This window comes from Cyprinus carpio, chromosome B20, assembly GCF_018340385.1.
Source record: "Cyprinus carpio isolate SPL01 chromosome B20, ASM1834038v1, whole genome shotgun sequence".
NCBI lineage: Eukaryota > Metazoa > Chordata > Actinopteri > Cypriniformes > Cyprinidae > Cyprinus > Cyprinus carpio.
In genome coordinates, this window is record NC_056616.1 from 23722569 (window position 1) to 23744006 (window position 21438).

A 21438-nucleotide genomic window follows, 5' to 3' on the forward strand; every position below is an offset into this window, starting at 1 on the left:
GCGGTCTATTTAAATTCCATTCTTCAGCGTCTCTTCCATCGCATCGCTGCTTGCAATTAACTCCCTCCTCCACCCCAACTCCACAACTGAACCTGTAATCCAATTCTAATTTGTTTCTTTCTTTACAGTCTCTTCATTGGAAGCAGTCTCCATCACATTTCCTTTACAACTCATGTAATTGTGAATTGTAATTATGTATGCATATAATGGTTCTGTTCTGTACCCCGGGGGGGGGGTTGTCATAAATATACTTGACGGAAGTGGTCCTGATTGAACTGATGTAGTCATGAGGAAACCCCATCAGCACAGCATGTGACATCTTTTACATCAATCCAGGGCACAGCGTCCTCCTATTTAAAACCACTGTTTCATCAGTTCGGGGAAAGGACATTCTCTTCTTGACACCACCATTCATCCCAGTCACCCCCTGTTCTTCATCAGTTTGCCTAAAAAAAGAAAAACATTTGAAAAAATAAAACATTTAATTAAAACTTTATCCATTTCAGATAGAGGTGTATTCACATCAGTAAGGATAGGTAAATAGTACTGTTTTATAATTATTATTCTCTTAATTTTTGTCCCCATTGCAATTTTTTTATTTATTCAATAGATATATATAATATATATATATATATAATATATATATATATATATTATTAGTATATGGATTTATTGAGGCTTGAAAATAGCGAATATCTAGGACTCTCAATGGATTAACAAAAAATTATGAGGAAAATTGAAAATATATTCATTTGTGTCTAAAGACAGACAAAAGTATTTTAGGTTTAGAATGACATGAGGGCAAGTAAATGATTTTTTTGTGTGAACTATTTCTTTAAGAAAGGAAGACCAAGAATGATGCTCTCCAAATCAGACAACTCCAAAGCTGGTTTGAGTTCTGCAATGAAAAACACAGACATCAGTGGTTTTCATGAAATATGAGCACGCTGTTGTTGCATCAAAATGTGAAGTAAACAGTCAGGAGACAACAGAAAAAAATATTTTCTAAAAATAACAAATAAATCTCAAAAGAATGATGCTCTCCTATGTCTCTGGCTTTCAACATCTACAAAAACAAAAAACAACTAACATATATTTAACTCAGACGGTATGTAAAAAAAAAAAAAAAAAAAAAAAAAAACTGAAACATGGTAAAAATTTTGAAGTTCACTTGCCTTAAACTGTCTTTCACCTCTTTCCAAAGAAGCAGAGAAAATGCCTTCTCCGCACACAAGCAGGACTTCTGTGTCCCTTAACCTCCAAAAGTTAGCTTGAGTTCTGCAATGAAAAAAGGTACATCAATGGTTTAAATAAAATATGAGCACGTAATCACACTGTTGTTGCATCAAAATGTGAAGTAAACAGGCAGGAGACAACAGAAACATTTATTTTCTTAAAATAACTCACATCAGTCTAAAAAAATTAAGTTATTTTGTCTCTGGCTTTCAACATCTACAAAAACAAATATTCTTTTACTCTTAGTAAAAAAATGATAACATGATGAAATTATGAAGTTTACGTTACTTGCCTTAAAACTGTCTCTCCCTCTCTTCTGAAGAATCTGAGAAAACCGCCACCTCCTCACAAAAGCAGGCTTCTGTGTAACGTTAAATCACCCCAGGCACGGGCACAATGAAGACACAAGCTCAACAAGTATGAAATATTACATTCAAAACATTACTTTTAACAATTTTTAACAATACCACTTCAACAGCCTGAAATTAATTATGCTAGTCTTTATTACATAACACCGTTTTGCTTTAGGAAACTAACGCACATTCAGTTTAACCGCGAAAAATAACATAACAAAATAACATGAGTGTAACCGTAACCATAACCGTCTATTAACACCTCAAAAAGTGCAGATATTGTAAAATCTTATGTAAATATCACATAAGACACTTGCGGACGTTATATTAAAAGTACCTTTTCCGTTCAGTAAAAGAGACCTCCATTTCTGAGGGGAAAACCACCTTCGCTTATTTTTCAATATAAGCTCTTTTATTTCCGCATTTTCATGAAACTTCAAATACTCCCGCGACATAAACAATGAATTGATAACTTTACATTTTGAATCTTTACTTACCATAATGTCTTTCACACTGAGAAAATGGCTGCTTCTTGCACTGGCGTCGTCCGATGTTAACGTGACGTGCGTGCTCTCTTTCACGTCCGCGTTCCCAACCCAGCGCCACTGGGTTATGATCAAGACCAATTTTCAACCCAAAATTGGGTTAAAACAACCAAACGTCCTACCCAGCGGTCTCAACCCAGCATTTGGGTTGAAAAAACAACCCAGCGTTTTTTAGAGTGCAGAGAAGCCTGGAATTTTACTGAATCCTGGTTAATGGCCAAAAATTTGATGAATTGTGTTGGTCTTAAAGTCTTCTCCCATGTGATTGGGATTACCAGCTCTGCAAAAATTCTTTGAACAGTTTTGATATTTTCAGCTGGGATAGCATCGGAGAGATATGATAAGAAAGTCGTTGAGCAGGTGGATTAGGTGAGGAATTGAATAGTTGTTCAATCCAGCAGATTCCAGCAGATTCAAAAGCCGAAAATTTTGGGGCTACTTTTGCTTCTGAAGGTTAGAAATAAAACCTCCCGCTCCAGCGTATCCCAAATAAATGCCATGAATCTGGGTGGATAGGCATCATTTTTTTGTGGGCAGAAGTGATGTCTACTTTAGCCAGCCATGCACTACAACCTACATTTTTGATCATAGTGATCGCTTGATCTATATCATGGTCCTTGGTACTTGTACACTTTTTGTTTGTTTGTCCTGTCTTAAGCAATATTTTTCCGATCAGCTTTACTAGGAACGAACTACTGGACATCAGAAATAGCACACCAAATAACTTTCTGCCAACATTTGAGCATTCAGATATTTTACTGGACATTTTAGTCAGAGGAGCTGCGTTCCTATACAAGCGCTCCAGGCGACGATCAGAAATAGCACACCAAATAACTTTCTGCCAACATTAATTCCCGACAACGCGGATTTAGGATGCTGCTGCCGAGCATTCATCTGGCGAATTTCCGCTTCCTAGCAAATAAATCAGATGAACTACAACTCCTCAAATGCAATGCTAAACAAGTCAATAGGCGTTGTTCCGACTTCCATGCAGTGCTGAGGCAGACCTATCGGAGAGAGTAGCTGCTTGCAATCAGGGGCGTAAATGAATACAGCGCCATCTGTTCATGAATAAAAGTTTAACATTAACATATACTATTTGAAATACTCAATAAAATGGAGGTATAAATGCTTTTATCAGTGTTTTTTTATTAAAGTGTGACTCAATATAACATTGCAACTACAGTAAAAAAAAGCTTTTTATTGTTCTAAAAACAGATTTGTGAGCAGTATTGGAAAACTGAAGATGTTGAAAACACATGTCATTGTTGTCATGTGGTGAATTTGGCCAGTCGTGTTGTCATCAGCGCTCCTGCAGTTGCTGTAAAAACTGTGCCAGCTGAGTCAGCCGGCTGCTCTCGAAATGCTTTCGTGGTGCTTTGATGCCACACGTGACAGTGACGTGGCATCGGCGCCAGTTCAAGTCGGACAAAAATTTCTAACCGGCATGCACTGTTTCAAGTCAGGTGGCGATAGGTCTGCTTGGCACTGCATGAACTCGAACGCACCTAATGTGGTGATGTAATCTCAACTGAAACAGGAAGAGAGGGCGGGACATATCGAGCAGCCCCATCCCATTTTTTAAAATAGAGTTGTGTTTATATCTGCTCGGACCAGAGCCATTGAGTTCGGTAAAGCCGCATTGATGAGAAGGGTATCCAACTGCAGCCTGGAGATTCTCCAAATGGGGGCGGGAACTACACAAAAATAGGGCGTGGCTTCCTCCCATTGACAGACAGGCACATGAGACGCATGTGCAATTTTTACCCCCAATCAACTTCAGTGCAAACACCGCCCCATAGCTGATTCTAAGGATTTTACCGGTTTTGTCAATTAAAGTGTAGATTTCTACACACTATGCTACAAAAAAATGCTAAGCCCTAAACCTACTCCACACCCTGACCCTAATCTTAACCAGTGGCGGAATTGGCCCTGAATAGCATGGTAAAGAAAGTCGCAGTTCAGGAGATAAAAAATTAATAAGACTATGCGATATGAGATCCGTAACTCCCCAACCGGACCTCACCGGACAATAGGTGCGTTCGACTTGAAGCATGGCTACAGACGGCGGTCAACCAGAGCAGCCGGTTGCATTTGGGGACGGAGTTGAAAACAGACATGTCAAGCCGGACACTTTCTGCTCCCGCTTGTGACATTGACGTGGTCTTTGCAAACTTTATCACAGATGAAGTGAATTAAAATGCAATATTTGTCAAATACAAAGATGTTTCAAACAAACATTTTCATGAGCAACAGAAAAATTTTTATATACTGCTTAATACAGCACCATATTTTTAAGAATAAAGTTCAACATAATCATATACTATTTAAATACTAATAAAGTGGGGGTTATAAATGCTTTATCAGTGTTGCATGATAAACGTGACTCAATACAATGTGTAAAATTTGCCGGCTGCAGGGACTCTGCAACTACACAAACTAGCTGGGGACTTTTTTCAGGCGCTGCATAATATCATTGCACCTTCACCCATGTACGGCAGCAAAGTTCCTTGATTATTACGCCAGAATGAGAGTATAGTACCTAACCATATTGGCCTAGAATATCACAACTTTAACTAGCTGGGCATTCTTAGTACACGAAAAATATAGTATACGGGAAAAATTTTTGTAACTCTTTGTTCATTTTTGAGCAAGATGCTAACGGTCTAATCAGATTCAATGATCTATGCTAAGCTAAGCTAAAAGTACTAGACCCAGACCTGGAGATCGGCTGAATGGATTCGAAAACGGTAAAACTCAACTGTTTAACTCTAGGGGAGTTGGAAAATGAGCCTATTTTCAAAAATAGTGGAGTGTTCCTTTAAGGCTAACATATTGATAATTTACATTTTAATCTGGACTACAACATGCCCTTGATATTGTTTGAAAGTGTTTTGATTCTTTATTGTTCCGTCACACTTTACATTAGGGCTTTATTAGTTGACATTATGTTAATTCATTAACAAACTGCCAATGAAAAATTCTTCTAAACATTAATTAATCTTGGGTAATTCCAATATTTAATAACTGTATTATTTAATGAGCTAATGAACTAAGAGTTGTATTTATTTTAACAAAGATTAATAATTTCTTTGCTCATTAATAATTTTTAATAATTGCTCATTGTGAATGTTAATGCATTAACTAAGGTTAACTAATGGGATCTTATTGTAAAGTGATACCTATTGGTCTTTATTCTTTTGCTCTTTAATCTGTTTAAAATTTTTAACTTATACATTTTTGTGTATGCTTTATTGTATTTAAATGTTTAGTTATTTTTGTTATAAGAAAAAAGTACTTAAACCTGTTATACTGTGTGACAACATATTTTTGCAACTAAATTTTAATAATGTCATAATACCATATACCATAATAAAATCATTAGCAATTAATCGCAACATGAAAATTTGATACCGGCATATCCCTACTTTGGTTTTGTTTGCATACCTTTAATGTACTTGTAACACCCTGATTTATGTTTTTTTCTATCCTTGTTTTCAGAATGCTATTAAGATTCTTATATCCATTTATGTCTGTTGTGTCAAGGACTTAAAACACCTATATATTTCAAATGACTATGGCACTTACACTTATTTTACGCATCACAAATAAAGTTTATGTTTTAGGATTTTAAACCTCTAAATATTTAGTAATCTCAAAAGAGGGGCTGGGACTTTAAACATACAGGGCAAAAATCCACGTTCAAAGACATTTTCAGAGAAATGGCAGAAATCTGTTTGTACTTTGTTCAGAAAAATATATTCATTTACAGTGTTAGGTAAATTACTTAAAAAGTAATCCACTACAAATTACTAATTACTTTTTTAAAATTGTAATTTGATTACATTAATGATTACTGCATTTAAAAAGTAATCAGATTACTAATTACTTTACTTTCAAGTTACTTTCAAGTTTACTTTACTTTTCAAGTTATCAAAACTAAAAAATGCACTACAAAATTAAACTCATATTTCTTTCATTAATTTAATATTGACCAAAAAAAATACATAAGTATTATTTTTATAGCCTACAAAATTTTTTTATTTTATTTTATTTTTTAAATAAAGAAAACAAATTGGGTGCGCTTTCTGCATTCTCAGTCTCCGCGAATATCTTCCTGATACCAGTCACTAAAATGAATGGAAAAGACATGAGAAAATACAGTAGGCTATTTCTAAAGAAGTGTCTATTATTAAATTAAGTCATGTCAAAAAACAAATATTCTCTGATAAAATAATCCGTATGAAAACCAATCCAAGGTACAGTCTCTCCCGTCTGAGCTCACCTATATCAGATGCACGCTCATCACGTGCTATAAGATCATCATCCATGCAAAACCATCGAGATGCGTGAACATGTAAATATCCACATCACCTCTGTATACAAAGATTCAAGTTCATCTCAGCTACTTTTCGTTTTTGGAAGAAGACACACCTCTTAAGGAATAAGCAATTGTGATGCCGACGCGGTTTAATGCAGAGGATGATCTCATTCTGATGAGTCATTTAGTTTTACTTATTTTTACTTTTACTTATTTTAACTTAGTGTTACTGTGACATAAACTTGTACACATTCACTTGTTGGACTTTTCCCAAACTATAATGCCAGACTAAAATATGTTGAGGGCAACATTTTGAAATATGATTCATTAAAATGTAACGCATTACTTCACTGCGTTACCAGGAAAAGTAATTAGTTTACAGTAACGTGTTTCTGTGTAATGCTTTATACCCAACTCTGTTCATTTATAATAAAACAATCTATATAGCCTGCATTATTGTGAAATTAGCATTTTGAATAAATCTTTTTTTATTTTTTTTTTTCAAACGTATATACAGTGGTGTGAAAAAGTGTTGGCCTCCTTCCTGATTTCTTATTTTTTTGCATATTTGTTACATTTTAATGTTTCAGATCATCAAACAAATTTAAATATTAGTCAAAGATAACAGTAAACACAACATGCCATTTTTAAATGAAGGTTTTTATTATTAAGGGGAAAATAAATCCAAAACTACATGGCCCTGTGTGAAGAAGTGTTTGCCCCCCCTGTTAAAACTGTGGTTTATCACTCCTGAGTTCAATTTCTCTAGCCAGACCCAGGCCTGATTACTGCCACACCAGTTCGCAATCAAGAAATCTCTTAAACAGGACCTGCCTGACAAAGTGAGAGTAGACCAAAAGATCCTCAAAAGCTAGAGATCCAAAGAAACAAATGAGAAAGAAAGTAATTGAGATCTATCAGTCTGGAAAAGGTTATAAAGCCATTTCTAAAGCTTTGGGACTCCAGTGAACCACAGTGAGAGCTATTATTCACAAATGGCAAATACGTGGAACAGTGGAGAACCTTCCCATCCAAGAGGTCACCAAAGACCCCACAACAACATCAAAAGAACTGCAGGCCACACTTGCCTCAGTTAAGGTCAGTGTTCATGACTCCACCATAAGAAAGAAAAAAAGGTCTGCATGGCAGAGTTCCAAGATGAAAACCGCTGCTGAGCAAAAAGAACATAAAGGCTCGTCTCAGTTTTGCCAGAAAACATCTTGATGATCCCCAAGACTTTTGGGAAAATACTGTGGACTGACGAGATAAAAGTTTACCTTTTTGGAAGGTGTGAGTCCCATTACGTCTGCCGTAAAAGTAACACCACATTTCAGAAAAAGAACATCATACCAACAGTTAAACGTGGTGGTAGTGTGATGGTCTGGGGCTGTTTTGCTGCTTCAGGACCTGGAAGACTTGCTGTGATAAATTGAACCATGAATTCTGCTGTTTACCGAAAAATCCCGATGGAGGAGAATGTCCGGCCATCTGTTCGTGACCTCAAGCTGAAGCGAACTTGGGTTCTGCAGCAGGACAATGATTCAAAACACACCAGCAAGTCCACCTCTGAAGAAAAACAAAATGAAGACTTTGGAGTGGCCTAGTCAAAGTCCCAACCTGAATCCAATTGAGATGATGTGGCATGACCTTAAAAAGGCGGTTCATGCTCGAAAACCCTCCAATGTGGCTGAATTACAACACTTCTGCATAGACGCCTGAGTGGACCAAAATTCCTCCACAGTGCTGTAACAGACTCATTTCAAGTTATTGCAAATGCTTGATTGCAGTTGTTGCTGCTAAGGGTGGCCCAACCAGTTATTTTTCACACAGGGCCATGTAGTTTTTGATTTTGTTTTCCCTTAATAATAAAAACCTTAATTTTAAAAACTGCATGTTGTGTTTACTTGTGTTATCTTTTACTAATATTTAAATTTGTTTGATGATTTGAATCATTAAAGTGTGACAAACATGCAAAAAAGAAGAAATCAGTAAGGGGGCCAACACTTTTTCACTCCACTGTATCACATTTTATGAATTGGGTCTTTTTTTTTTCCCTTTTAATCTTCTCAGTTCATGTTGTTTTTGTAATCATGGGTTAAACTGACAGGTGTAGGAGGGGTTTTTTCAAATACGAAGGTATATATGGACAAAACCAAGCTACACTGATTCCATTTATGTTGTTAAAATGGATGGGCATGTTCTATATATATTTAATTTTTCTTTGGATATTAGTCTTTACTAAACTGTGCTTCATAAAATTATTATTTTTATACTTATATTTATAATTGTCAGCCTTTCTATGATTTCAAAGAAAATGATCTCAGTATCTGGAGCAGACTCATGACTTCAAATGAAACTCAGACTGAGAACATCCTTCTCTGCTATCCATTCCAGTCGGACTCCTGTCCAATAAACTGCATCGTCTTACTGTTGTTTAAAGTGGGCAAGGTATGTTGTTTCTTGGTGCTGATGATCCTCACAACAGTTTTTGGGAACCTGCTGATCATCATCTCCATCTCTCACTTCAAACAGCTTCAGTCTCCAACTCATCTGATCGTTCGCTCTCTAGCTGCCAGTGACTGTCTGGCTGGGCTCTTTGGTCATGCCGTACAGCATGGGTGCGGTCTGTTGAAGGCTGCTGGTATCTGGGAGATTTTTTGTGTAAAGTTCATTCTAGTTTGGGACATGACCTTTTGTATCTCTTCCTTACTGCATCTCAGTTTAAATATCTGTTGACAGGTACTGGGCCATTTGTGACCCTCTGAGGTACAAAATGAGGGTCACAAACAACACTGTGACTGGTGTTTTTCTACCTTCATATGGCTGATTTCATTTCTCTACAGTTTTTCATGTTGTGTTTTCAGGGGATAAGTGCCGTTGGATTGGAGATGCTTATATTGCAGACTTATTGTGTGGGAAATTGTGTTGTGTTTTCTAACAAAGCATTGGGGGTCTTATATGTCCAATTTTCACATTTTTCCTTCCTGGGATGATCGTGAGCTCTCTGTATATGAAAATCTTCCATGGTTGCACGAAAACATGCAAAAAGTTATGTCAGAAAGAGTGACTGGAAGGTGTGAAGAGCCAAACCTACTGCTCCACAGAGAGAGAAAAGCAGCTAAAACTCTGGCCATTGTCATGGTGTGTATTTGTTCTGCTGGCTGCCAATATTTTACTACTGCAGCTCTTGACCCTTTTTTTAATTAGATTTTTGGGACCCCAGCTGTTGTTTTTGATGCTTTGTTTTGGTTTGCAAAACCATATTTCAAGCTCGACTTGTAACCCCTTGATTTATGGATTTTTCTACCCTTGTAGTTCAGAAGGCCTGGTAAGATTCTCATATCCAAAAAAAAACTTATATCGGTGGCATCAAGCATTCTAAACACATTGATATTTAAAAGAAATACTGCTCTCACACTTATTTCAGGCATCAACAATAAATATTGATTTTCATGTAATATTTTTTTATTTCATATATCCTTGCTGGAACCATATTTTTTGCAAATGTGTTTTACTGGATGCAATGATCTTAATATTTTTTAGTAATTTGGTGTAAAATTATGCATGCACAAAATATATTCCATGTGCCTAAATAGCACACTTTTTTTTTTTGTGAAATTAACATTATAAATTTATTTTAATACATTCAACACTTTAAATCATATTCAGTCAGTGTGTTTACATTAAAACCGTCTCCCTTTCAAAAAAACAGTCATGATCGGCAGAAAAACGATATAATTTGACAGTTAAAATGTATAGACATTTTATGAAAGATGTCAAATCAAATCAAAGTTTATTTATAGAGGACTTTTTTTTAAAACAACAATTGTTCACCAAAGTGCTGTGCAAGCATAATCAAAATAAAACTATTTTACACAAAGCAACAAAATAACAGATATTAACACTAAGAAAATACATAAAACAGCTCTCATACTGTGTTAAATGAGTATAAAAATAAAATAAAAATAAAAAGTCTGGATTTAAAATCAGGAAGTGTCTGGGCGTGCCTAACATATAGGGGCAAGTTATACCAAGCTTTGGGGCTCGGCGATAGCGCAAAAAGCCGGTCACCTCTGCTTTCAGCCTTGTTCAAGGTACAGCCAAGAGAAAAATGGTCAGCTGACCTAAGTGCTCTTGATGGATCATGCAGTCGTATTAAATCAGAAAGGTAAATTGGTGCCAGTCCATTTTAGTGACTTATAAACTAAAACCTTAAAATCAATTCTAAAACGAACAGGAAGTCCAATGAAGAGAAGCCAGTATAGGTGTAATTTTTTTTCACGCTTGCATGTCTCTGTTAACAGACAAGCAGCAGCATTTTTGTACCCATCTGTAAACGTTTGAGGGAGGCTTGATTGATACCTACACAGAGGCCATTACAATAGTCAAGGCGGGTCACCCCGATTAAAAGCATGTATGACCTTTTAAAATCATTAAAAGACAAAAAGACTTGACTCTTGATAATTACCTCAACTGAAAAAAAATAGATTTAATTACTGAATTGATTTGTTTATCCAATTTTAAAATTTCGTGTCCATTATAACACCCAGGTTTTTAACACTTGGCTTACCCATATGAAATGATTTATAACACTCAAATCTACATCAAGAGGGTCATAGGTGTTGCCAGGTCTAATTATCATGACTTCTGTTTTTTTTTCTTCATTGAACCTGAATTTGAAGCCATCCAGGCCCTAACCTCCTCAAGACAGACCAATAGTGGTGGTATAGAGTTTGCATCTTTCCGCTTCAAAGGGAGATTAAAGTTGTGTATCGTCTGACATAACGATGAAATGAGATGCCATATTTCCGAAAAATTAACCCTAACGGAAGTATATATAATGAAAATAAGATAGGTCCTAGAATGGAACCCCCGAGGGGACACCAAACGAGAGAGATGCAGAGGATGACACAAAATTCCCAAGGGGCGGACTGAGAAACTTCTGTCAGGACAAATAAGATCTAAACCACTCCAGCACAGTTCCCCTAACTCCAGCACAATGCTCCAACTGAGAAATCAGAATGTATGGTCTACAGTGTCGAATGCAGCTGTAAGATACAGGACGCATGAGGCTACAGCATAATCACCTGAGTCAGTATCTACGAAACAGGTCATTAAAAAACTATCAAACAGGACCGTTTCATTCATTGTGCTGTGGAGTGATTTAAAACCACACTGAAAACTTCCTGCCAAACCATGTTGACTTAAAAAGGAGCCTGTAAATTGAGTAAAAACAACCTTCTCTAATATTTAAGAAAGGAACTGCAGTTTTGAGATCAGAAATTGAGGTATCACAATTTGATTTCTGTAATCAATGGGGCGTCCACTATTGCATGTTTAAATTCGAGGAAAGAGGTACAAACTCCTGAGGCACAAGAACTACTATTTATGAGTTTTCTGAATTTTCCTTCCAAGGATTTCAAAAAAAATTCTTTAAAAATTGAGAGAAGGAATGATATCTATGCAGCAGACAGATGGTTTAATTTTAGCTAAGATGTCTCTAACAAAAAGGAAAGAGACACAAGCGCAAACTGGTCAAAAACAGCAGAGGCACAATAATGGTGATAGATGAATCAACAGAAGAAAGTGAAATGTGTGCGATCTAACAACAGCAATCTTATCAACAATTTTTTTTTAAAAAGTTTTCACAAGCCTCAAAGATGGGAGAACTCCAAACAAGAGGTGACATGAGGAGTATTCAAAGCAGCTATATTTATAGTACTGAAAAGAAAACAAGGCTGTGGGGAGTGTTGTTAGAAATAATATCTGAGAAGTACTCAGACATTTCAATTTAACAGTCTTTTTGATATTTGTGCAAACCTTCCTTTAAAATATTGGAAGACACCTGTAGCCCCTATCTTTTTTCACACTGTGTTCAGCTCTCCTACACTCTTGTCTTACAGGATGAGTGGTGTCATTCAGCCAAGGTTCAACTTTTGGTTTAGCACGAGTAACCCTAAATGGAGCAAATTTATCTAACATGTTATGGCACTGTCGAATAATAGTAGAATTTAACGAGGTAAAGGAGCCTCCGTATTTAGAAAAAAATATGGATATTAAAATCTCCAACTATTAAAACCTGATTATATTTTGGAATAATTCCAGCCAAAAAAATCAGAAAAGTCAAAGTCTTTACTGTATATGGGGTTGGATGATAAATCACCAGCACACAGCACAGGGATGCACACCGATCCAGCTCAAAAACATAAGGTCAAAGCTGGAGTAACAATAAGATGGCAAAATGCCAGTGTTCTGATGAATAATGACTACTATCAGATTATGTAACTAACACTGTATTTATCTACCTCGGGCCAGGCTGGTGGCTTTGGGATTGACCGTTGGTGAGGGAATTGGACTTGTAACCAAGTAGGTCACAGGTTCGCAAGGTCTCGGTGCTGGCAGGAGTTGTAAGTGGTTGGGGAGTGAATGAACAGTGCTCTCTTCCACACTCAGTACCCATGGTGAAGTGCCCTGAGCAAGGCAATGAACCCCCAGTTGTGAGAAGTGAACACATACGTGAACAGCACAGAGCAGTGAGGCAGTATATATCAAGTGCACGATGAAGGCACTCAGGGGCGGATGGCCATCGGGAGCACTTGGGAACATTCCTGGTCATCTGGCCTGACGGCTGCCGCTGTGCAGTCGATCAGGTCTGACGTGCTGGTTATGCAACTGCGAATTGTTGAGGAATTAGAATCTACAAATCAGGTGATCGCGGAGTGAAATGCACCACACATGACCCAACATCAGCGACGCACTGGCATAATTAGCATATCAGAGACAGGGTTCATTCTAGAAAAACCGTGCCAAAAAAATGGAGCGTTAAAGCAAAGGATGGGAGCAGAACGGGAACCTTTATAAAAAGGAGAAAAGCCCTGGCCACAGACGCAGCAAGTTGGTGCAAAATCCCAGCCATGATAAAGTTAATCCCTATTAATACTTCCCTAAAAAATCCCTATTAATACTTTATAGGCAGTGCTACCAGTAAGGTAGCAGGTGGGTTAAATTACATTTACATTTTACTAGGGGTGGGACGGTACTGCACTGAAAAAATCGAACCGTTCGGTTCTCCACACTGCGGTTCTGGCACGCAGCTGGAACCGCGGTTCAACTTAAATCTGACAAAGCATCTGTAATATGGTTTAACTATAAATAACACGTACAAAAACAAACAGGGTTCCAGTTAATATATGTTTCTGTTGATGGATGAACATTCTGGCTTCCCCAGACATTACAACCACAGAGATGAGGAAAAAAAAAAACCGTGGACAAACCATTCACTCTTGTTCAATACGAATACGAACACTGGATCAGTGCATTCTTTTAAAGTGACAGTCTTTATATTAATCGAACAGCAACAACAAAGAAATCACTCACTATGCTATACCTACCTAAAAAAACCTGAAAGTCAGTTTATTTTATTTGTAGCTTTACTCTATTGTATTTATTTGTGCTGTTGCTTGTAGTTAGAATATTCTTAATAATATGATAAAATATATATTTTTTGAAAGTATAGTTTTTCCATAAACATAGCACATACAACGGTAGTGAAACAGTGACTCTAAAACCATGGAAACAAACCCGAACCGTGAAAAAAGTTGAACTGTTCCACCCCTTATATTTACGTAATCATTAGGCAGAGCGGGCCGGCTTTCATCCCAAAGAGACTTTACAATAGATAAAAACTATTCTAAAAAATATATTACAAATATATATAATGATAGAAGTTTTAAAAGAGCATCTTAATGACAAACTAGCACACTGTTTTACATATAGGGATACAGAATTTTTTTAGTGCCAAATTTGACCAGAAATTTCGATTTTCCATTTCTAGCATACAATATTTAGCCTAGTCTACAATGTTTATTTATTTATTTTGAAGGTGATGAAGGAAGCAACAGTAGCACTAGTGCTGCAAGTGCTCCTGCTGTTGAACAAGACAGTTCAGCTTTTGAGTCAGAGCAGGAACCTTCAGGTAAAGTTTAAGCTATAAGCAAAACTAAACATGCTGGCTCTTAGAACAATATGTGCTTTTATGATTTATAAGATCATCAGTAGTAGGACTGTGATCACGGGGACATACAATTGATGGCTGCACAATTAATATAGATTACTGAAAGTGCTTATTACATATTGCAGAGAAACTAGATGTGCAGAGTGAGAGAGAGAGGGATTCAGGGAAAGATGATATAGATGGTGTATTCTTAGTGAGTTTTTGAGGGTTTATTTATTTATCCATTGATATTATGTATGGTAGTCTACCTGTTACATCAACTAACAGGGTTAGCCTACAAGTTTAGCAGTCCTGGTGGACACATGAATTGGGTGGTGGTGACTGCAGCAACAGAGGTGGCCTGGGGTGGAGTCAAATTCCCGGCCTGATTTACTGTCCCAGTCCGCCACTGGAGGCACTGAACCCCCAGTTGCTTTCTGGGTGCTGGATATATAGCTGCCCACTGCTCCGGGTGTGTGTTCACTTCTCATTGCTGTGTGTGTGCACTTGGATGGGTTAAATGCAGAGCACCAATTCCGAGTATGGGTTACCATACTTGGCAAATGTCATGATTTTCACTTTTTATTAATATCATTCTGGAAGCAAAATCTGATAGATAGACTTTTCGCTATGGAATTATGCTACGATCTGTTTTAATGGGATGTAGCAAAATTTGACAGGGTAGCACAAATCATCAGAACACCGGCAGTTAAAATGTTTTTTTTAAAAAGTTGCAACTCCTCCTCGTCCAGTAGATCTCGGAGAACTAAAATAAGTACAATCTAGTGGTAAAACCTCTGAGAAAAAGCTTGACTAACCAGCACTCATCCAGGTTTCAGTCACAAACAGTAAATCCAAGCTATTGGAGGTGAAAAAGTCATTTAAGATGAAAGTTTTGTTGGCTACCGATCTAGCATTTACTAGGGCTAACCTGGCTGGAACCGGGTCTTTTCCCGTTGTGGATTCCCAGTCCAGTGTCCGAATGCAAGAAGCATACACTCCACCCCTAAGAAGATGAAGTGACCGAGAACGGGGAGCTGGAACTCCTTAACCAAGTCGACCAGCAGTACCAACCGGGTCAAGTCAAGTCAAGCCACCTTTATTTATATAATGCTTTTAACAATACAGATTGTGTCAAAGCAACTGTACAGCATTAATTAGGAAAATAGTGTGTCAATAATGCAAAATGACAATAGTAAACACTCATTTTTCAGTTAAAGGCAGTTCATGACTGAATTCAGTGACGTCATCATCCAGCTGTTCAGTTTAAATAGTATCTGTGCAATCAAGTCAGTGATATCGCTGGAAATGAAGTGTCACCAACTAAGCAAACCAGTGGTGACAGTGGCAAGGAACCAAAACTCCATCGGGTGACAGAATGGAGAAAAAACCTTTGGAGAAACCAGGCTTAGTCGGGGGCCAGTTCTCCTCTGGCCAGACGACGAAACCAACAGTTCAGTTCCAGGCTGCAGCAAAGTCACATTGTGCAGAGGACTTAGCTGGTTCCTGTGGTCTTGTCCCTGTGGCCATCTGAAGCAAGGTCTTTACTGGGGATCTGTCTCTGGGGCTAATCTAGTTTTCCTGGTCTTCGCTGACTTTCAAGGGCTGTAGAGATCCTCTCTAGGTGCTGATCCACCATCTGGTCTGATAACGTATTGGATCCGGATAACTGCAGTGACCATCTGATCTGGATACAGACTGGATCTGGTGGCTATGGTGACCTCAGAATAAGAGAGAAACAGACTAATATTAGCGTTGATGCCATTCTTCTAACGATGTAGCAAGTACATCGGTTGTTAAAGTAAGTGTTCCCAGTTAATGCAGCACAAAAATCCTTTAACGGATTTGAATATTAGAAATGTGTTAGTGTGTTGTGTAAACCAGGTTAAAGAAATGGGTCTTTAATCTAGATTTAAACTGACAGAGTGTGTCTGCCTCCCGAACTATGTTAGGTAGGTTATTCCAGACTTTGGGTGCTAAACAGGAAAAGGATCTGTCACCGCAGTTGATTTTGATATTCTAGGTATTATCAAATTGACAGAGTTTTGAGAACGCAGCAGACATGGAGGACTATAATGTAATAGGAGCTCGTTCAAATACTGAGGTGCTAAACCATTCAGGGCTTTATATACGTTTAATTAATAATAGTCAGAAGAGGATCTATGACTTCTGGAAGCACCTCTTTTAGGAACTTACATGAAATAGGGTCTAACATACATGTTGTCGGTTTAGATGATTTAACAAGTTTATATAACTCTCCTCTCCTATAGTAGAGAATAAGTGGAATTGTTCCTCAGGTGATCTATAGCACACTATCTGATGCGATACTGTAGCTGGTGGCTGCATGGTTACAATCTCTAATAGTATCGATCTTGGAAGTAAAGTAGTTCATAAAGTCATTACTGCTATGCTGTTGGGAAATGTCAAAGGCTGTTGATGCTTTATTTTTCTTTAATTTAGCCACTGTATTGAATAAATACCTGGGATCATGTTTGTTTACTTCTAAAAAGAGATGAAAAGTAATCAGATCTAGCAGTTTTTTTATGCTTTTCTGTAAGATAGGTTACTTTTCCGCCAAGCAATACGGAATACCTCTAGTTTTGTTTTTCCTCCAGCTGCGCCTCCATTTTCCGGGTTGCTCTCTTTAGGGTCTGAGTGTGCTCATTATACCATGGTGTCAAACTGTTTTCCTTAATCTTCCTTAGGCGTAAAGGAGCAACTGTATCTAAAATGCTAGAAAAGAGAGAGTCCATAGTTTCTGTTAAATAATCAAGTTGTTCTGAGGTTTTGGATATGCTAAGGGATTGGGATAAATCAGGAAGATTACTTACAAAGCAGTCTTTTGTGGTAGAAGTGATGGTTCTACCATACTTGTAACAAGAAGTAGAATTTACAGTTTTAGCTATATGAAGTTTGCACAAGACTAAATAATGATCTGAGATATCATGAATTAAGTTATATTTTATCATTTTAAACATCAGATAGTGATAGTAAGATACTATCTGATGGGACACAGGGGCAGCTGTGGCCTAATGGTTAGAGAATAGGACTTGTAACCAGAAGGTTGCAGGTTCGAGTCTTGGTGCTGGCAGGAGTTGTAGATGGGTGGGGAGTGAATGAACAGCAGTTTCTTCCACTCTCAATACCCATGGCTGAAGTTCCCTTGAGCAAGGCACTGAACCCCAAGTTGCTCCCTGGGCACTGGATATGGCTGCCCACTGCTCCGGGTGTATGTTCACAGTGTGTTCACTTCTCACTGCTGTGTGTGTGCACTTGGATGGGTTAAATGCAGTGCACCAATTCTGAGTATGGGTTACCATACTTGGCAAATGTCATGACTTTCTTTCACTTTCATACTACAGAAAAGCGAAGCTACATGGAGCTACAATCACAAACCAGCAGCACGGCAGACAGCAAGCAGGAATATCACTGTCTAGAGGTATCCACAGGTTCCAAAGAATGACAAGAAACAATGCGGGTTACGAATGCGGGTATTCCGCCAGTAGACCACGAAGATCAGCGTAGGGGAATTGTACCAAATTAACCTTGATTTTTACCAGCAGACTGCCGTGCTTACCCTGTTGTCTCTGTCGCTTTCTCCGAAGAAGTGGGTACGGCACTCGACAGAGATAGGCAGGTAATCCATGTAGAAATGGAGGAGGGGGCAAAGTTTTCTGTCTACCCAAGTCGCGGATAACTCTGTTTTCTATGGCAGATCTAATGTTGAGAAGTGTTTGGCGATCATACACCAGTAGAGAGTCTGCATTTTTAGTCGATAAAAACAACAAATAAATAAAATAAATCAAATAAAACTGAAAGCAGCAGACGGGTGGCCAAACACACTGGCACCATCTTGAATCACCCTAATTGTGTGATTGTCTAAGCCCAGATTACCCTGATATCACCTGTTGAGTGTGTGTTGACGGTCTATTTAGTTGGATGGTGGAGCTCCAAAAAATCAGCAATTAATTGGCTCTGAAAGGATGTTTTGACAGTTACAGATTAAAAAAAAAGGTGGGAATAAAGAACTCTAAGCTCTAAAAAAAAAAACTCTTATCAGTTACTATTTTCAGAAAGCCTGTCACAGCCATCAGCTGGTGTGCTTATGACAGCCACCAGAGGGCACTCTTCTGGTTTGTTTTGGACTTCAGTTCCCATCACCCCTTGCACTGATTATTGTTCCATTACCTTCAGCTGTTTATAATTTTTCTATTAAAGTAGATCACTGTTTTATATATATATATATAGCATATTATATATGTAGCTCACCTAGTCTTTTGTTGCTGGAGTATTTCGTTCTATTACTTTCTGTTTTCTTTTTTATTTCTCAGTGTTGGATTACATTTTGCCCTTGTTTTCTGCCTGTTGCCCTGTTTTTGGGACTACAATATATTGCACCTGCTGAGTTACATTAAACAGCTTGAAAGATCAAAGAATATTTTATATAACTCCAACTGGATTTGTCTGAAAGAAGAAAATCATATACATCTAGGATGACTTTGAGGGTGAGTAATTTATGGGATAATTTTCTTTTTTTGGGTGAACTAACCCTTTAAGGGTTTAAAGTGTAGTCTTGTTTAACATTATGAACAGACACACAAAAAATTGGTTCTTCAGCGGTTCTTTGGGGTGCGTTAAGGTTGCTATATAGCACCACTGCCATACAAAGAACCTCTTAAGCAAAAACCCTCTATAGTTCTTTAGAGGTTCTATAACTCTCAGTTTAGTTGGGGAAGGGGTTAAAAACAACATTAAAAATACAGTGTATTTCCTGAAGATAATGTGGTTCTCAACCTTTTTGCCCCCAAGGCCCCCATAAGGAAATATTCCAGGGGCCACACATGAGACTTTTTGACCTCAGAAAAGCATAAGTGATTCACAACAGCTTTTGCTGTAGTAAATTCCTATTGATAGCAAACATATTAAAAAGTGTAGTAACACATCTAAAATCTAAGGAGGAGAATGGGGTTCCTCTTATGGTTCTACATAGCACCATTTGAGAAAGGTCTTTAAAGATAGATGCTAAATATCACTTAAAATCATTCCCCTATGATTACATGCCAATGAACCAAATTGAATATTATTTTACACCATGTTTTTAGTGTATTCTTTAAAGAGTTTGCAGCAGGAATCTAAAGAACAGAATGAAATGATATCATTTCATATAAAGTATAAATGAGTAACTTAAATTGAATTGAAATGAATTGAACACCTTTATTGTCATTGTATCTTTCTGCATACAACGAAATTAGGAATTTTCGTTGTATGCAAAACATTTTATTTAATAAATGCAGTTGAAAACATACTGCCATTAATATGAATACTGAATGTAATATAATAAAAAATATTAATGTGGCGATTGCAGTATTCATAAGGATTAATTTGTAAGTCTATAAAGTTGTTCATACATGAAGATTATTATTGTACATTTCAGCATCTATGCAAACATAAGTAAATGTACGTTTTATAGAACCACATTTTGCATGAAATCCATGATACTCATATAGTGTATCTAATGCTCACTTATTTTTTCATTTTAATCTCCAGAGCTAAAGTTGTTTTTGTAACTATAGGTAACAGTGTCAGGAGTAGGAGGGTTGCTTCAAATATGAGGGTATTTATGGACAAAACAGCTGCTCTGGGTACATTTAGGGAGTTAAAATAGACGGGCATGTACTATATATTTATATTTATCTTAACTAAACAAATGTTGATAATTGTCAACCTTTTAACAAAGGAAATCATCTCAGCATCTGGAACAGATGATGACTTCAAATTGACTCAAACTGAGAATATGTTTCTCTGCTTTCCTCCGGCCAAACTCCTGTCCAAAACTGCATCGTCTTACTGTTGTTAAAGTGGCAATGTATGCTTTCTTTGTGCTGATGATCCTCACAACAGTTTTTGGGAACTTGCTGATCATCATCTCCATCTCTCACTTCAAACAGCTTCAGTCTCCAACTCATCTGATTGTTCGTTCTCTGGCTGCCAGTGACTGTCTGCTGGGCTCTTTGGTCATGCCATTACAGCATGGTGCGATCTGTTGAAGGCTGCTGGTATCTGGGAGAATTCTTGTGTAAAGTTCATACTAATTTAGACATGACCTTCTCTATGTCCTCATTACTGCATCTCAGTTTAATATCTGTTGACAGGTACTGGGCCATTTGTGACCCTCTGAGGTACAAAATGAGGGTCACAAAACAACACTGTGACTGTATTTATTGCCTTCATATGGCTGTTTTCATTTGTGTACAGTTTCTCAATTGTGTTTTCAGGGATAAGTGCAGTTGGAATAGAGATGGTAATATTGCAGAGTTATTGTGTGGGAAATTGTGTTATGTTTTTTAACAAGGAGTGGAGTATTATATGTCCAGTTCTTGTATTCTTCCTTCCTGGGACGATCATGAGCTCTCTATATGTAAAAATCTTCTATGTTGCACGAAAACATGCAAAATTTATGTCAGAAAGAGTGACTGGAGTGTTGAAGAGCCAAAGCTCTGCTCACAGAGAGAGAAAAGCAGCTAAAACTCTGGCCATTGTCATGGGTGTTTATTTGTTCTGTTGTCTGCCGTATTTTACAGCGTCTGTTCTTGACCCGTTTTTCAATTATTGGATCCCAGTTGTTGTTTTTGATGCTTTGTTTTGTTTTGCATATTTCAACACGACTTGTGACCCCTTGATTTATGGATTTTTCTACCCTTGTTTTCAGAAGGCCTTTAAGATTCTCATATCCACTTATTTCTGTGGCATCAAACATTTGAACACATTAATATTTGAATGAATACTGCTCTCACACTTATTTCAGGCATCACAATAAATATTTATTTTCATGTAATTCTTTTTTTTTCATATATGCTGAAACCATTTTGCAAACGTGTTTTACTGGAAGCAGTCTTAATATTTTTATTAATCTAATGGAAAAGAGGGGCACTCATGCAGAGTTTTATACTATATTCAGAATATATTTCAATTATTATAAAACAACCTAAA

The 21438-nt window shown here is 37.3% G+C and overlaps 1 pseudogene; it reads left to right on the forward strand.

Moving 5' to 3' along the window:
* Positions 1 to 20155: 20155 nt before the first annotated feature.
* LOC122134442 lies at positions 20156 to 21229 on the forward strand (annotated as a pseudogene).
* Positions 21230 to 21438: the final 209 nt, after the last annotated feature.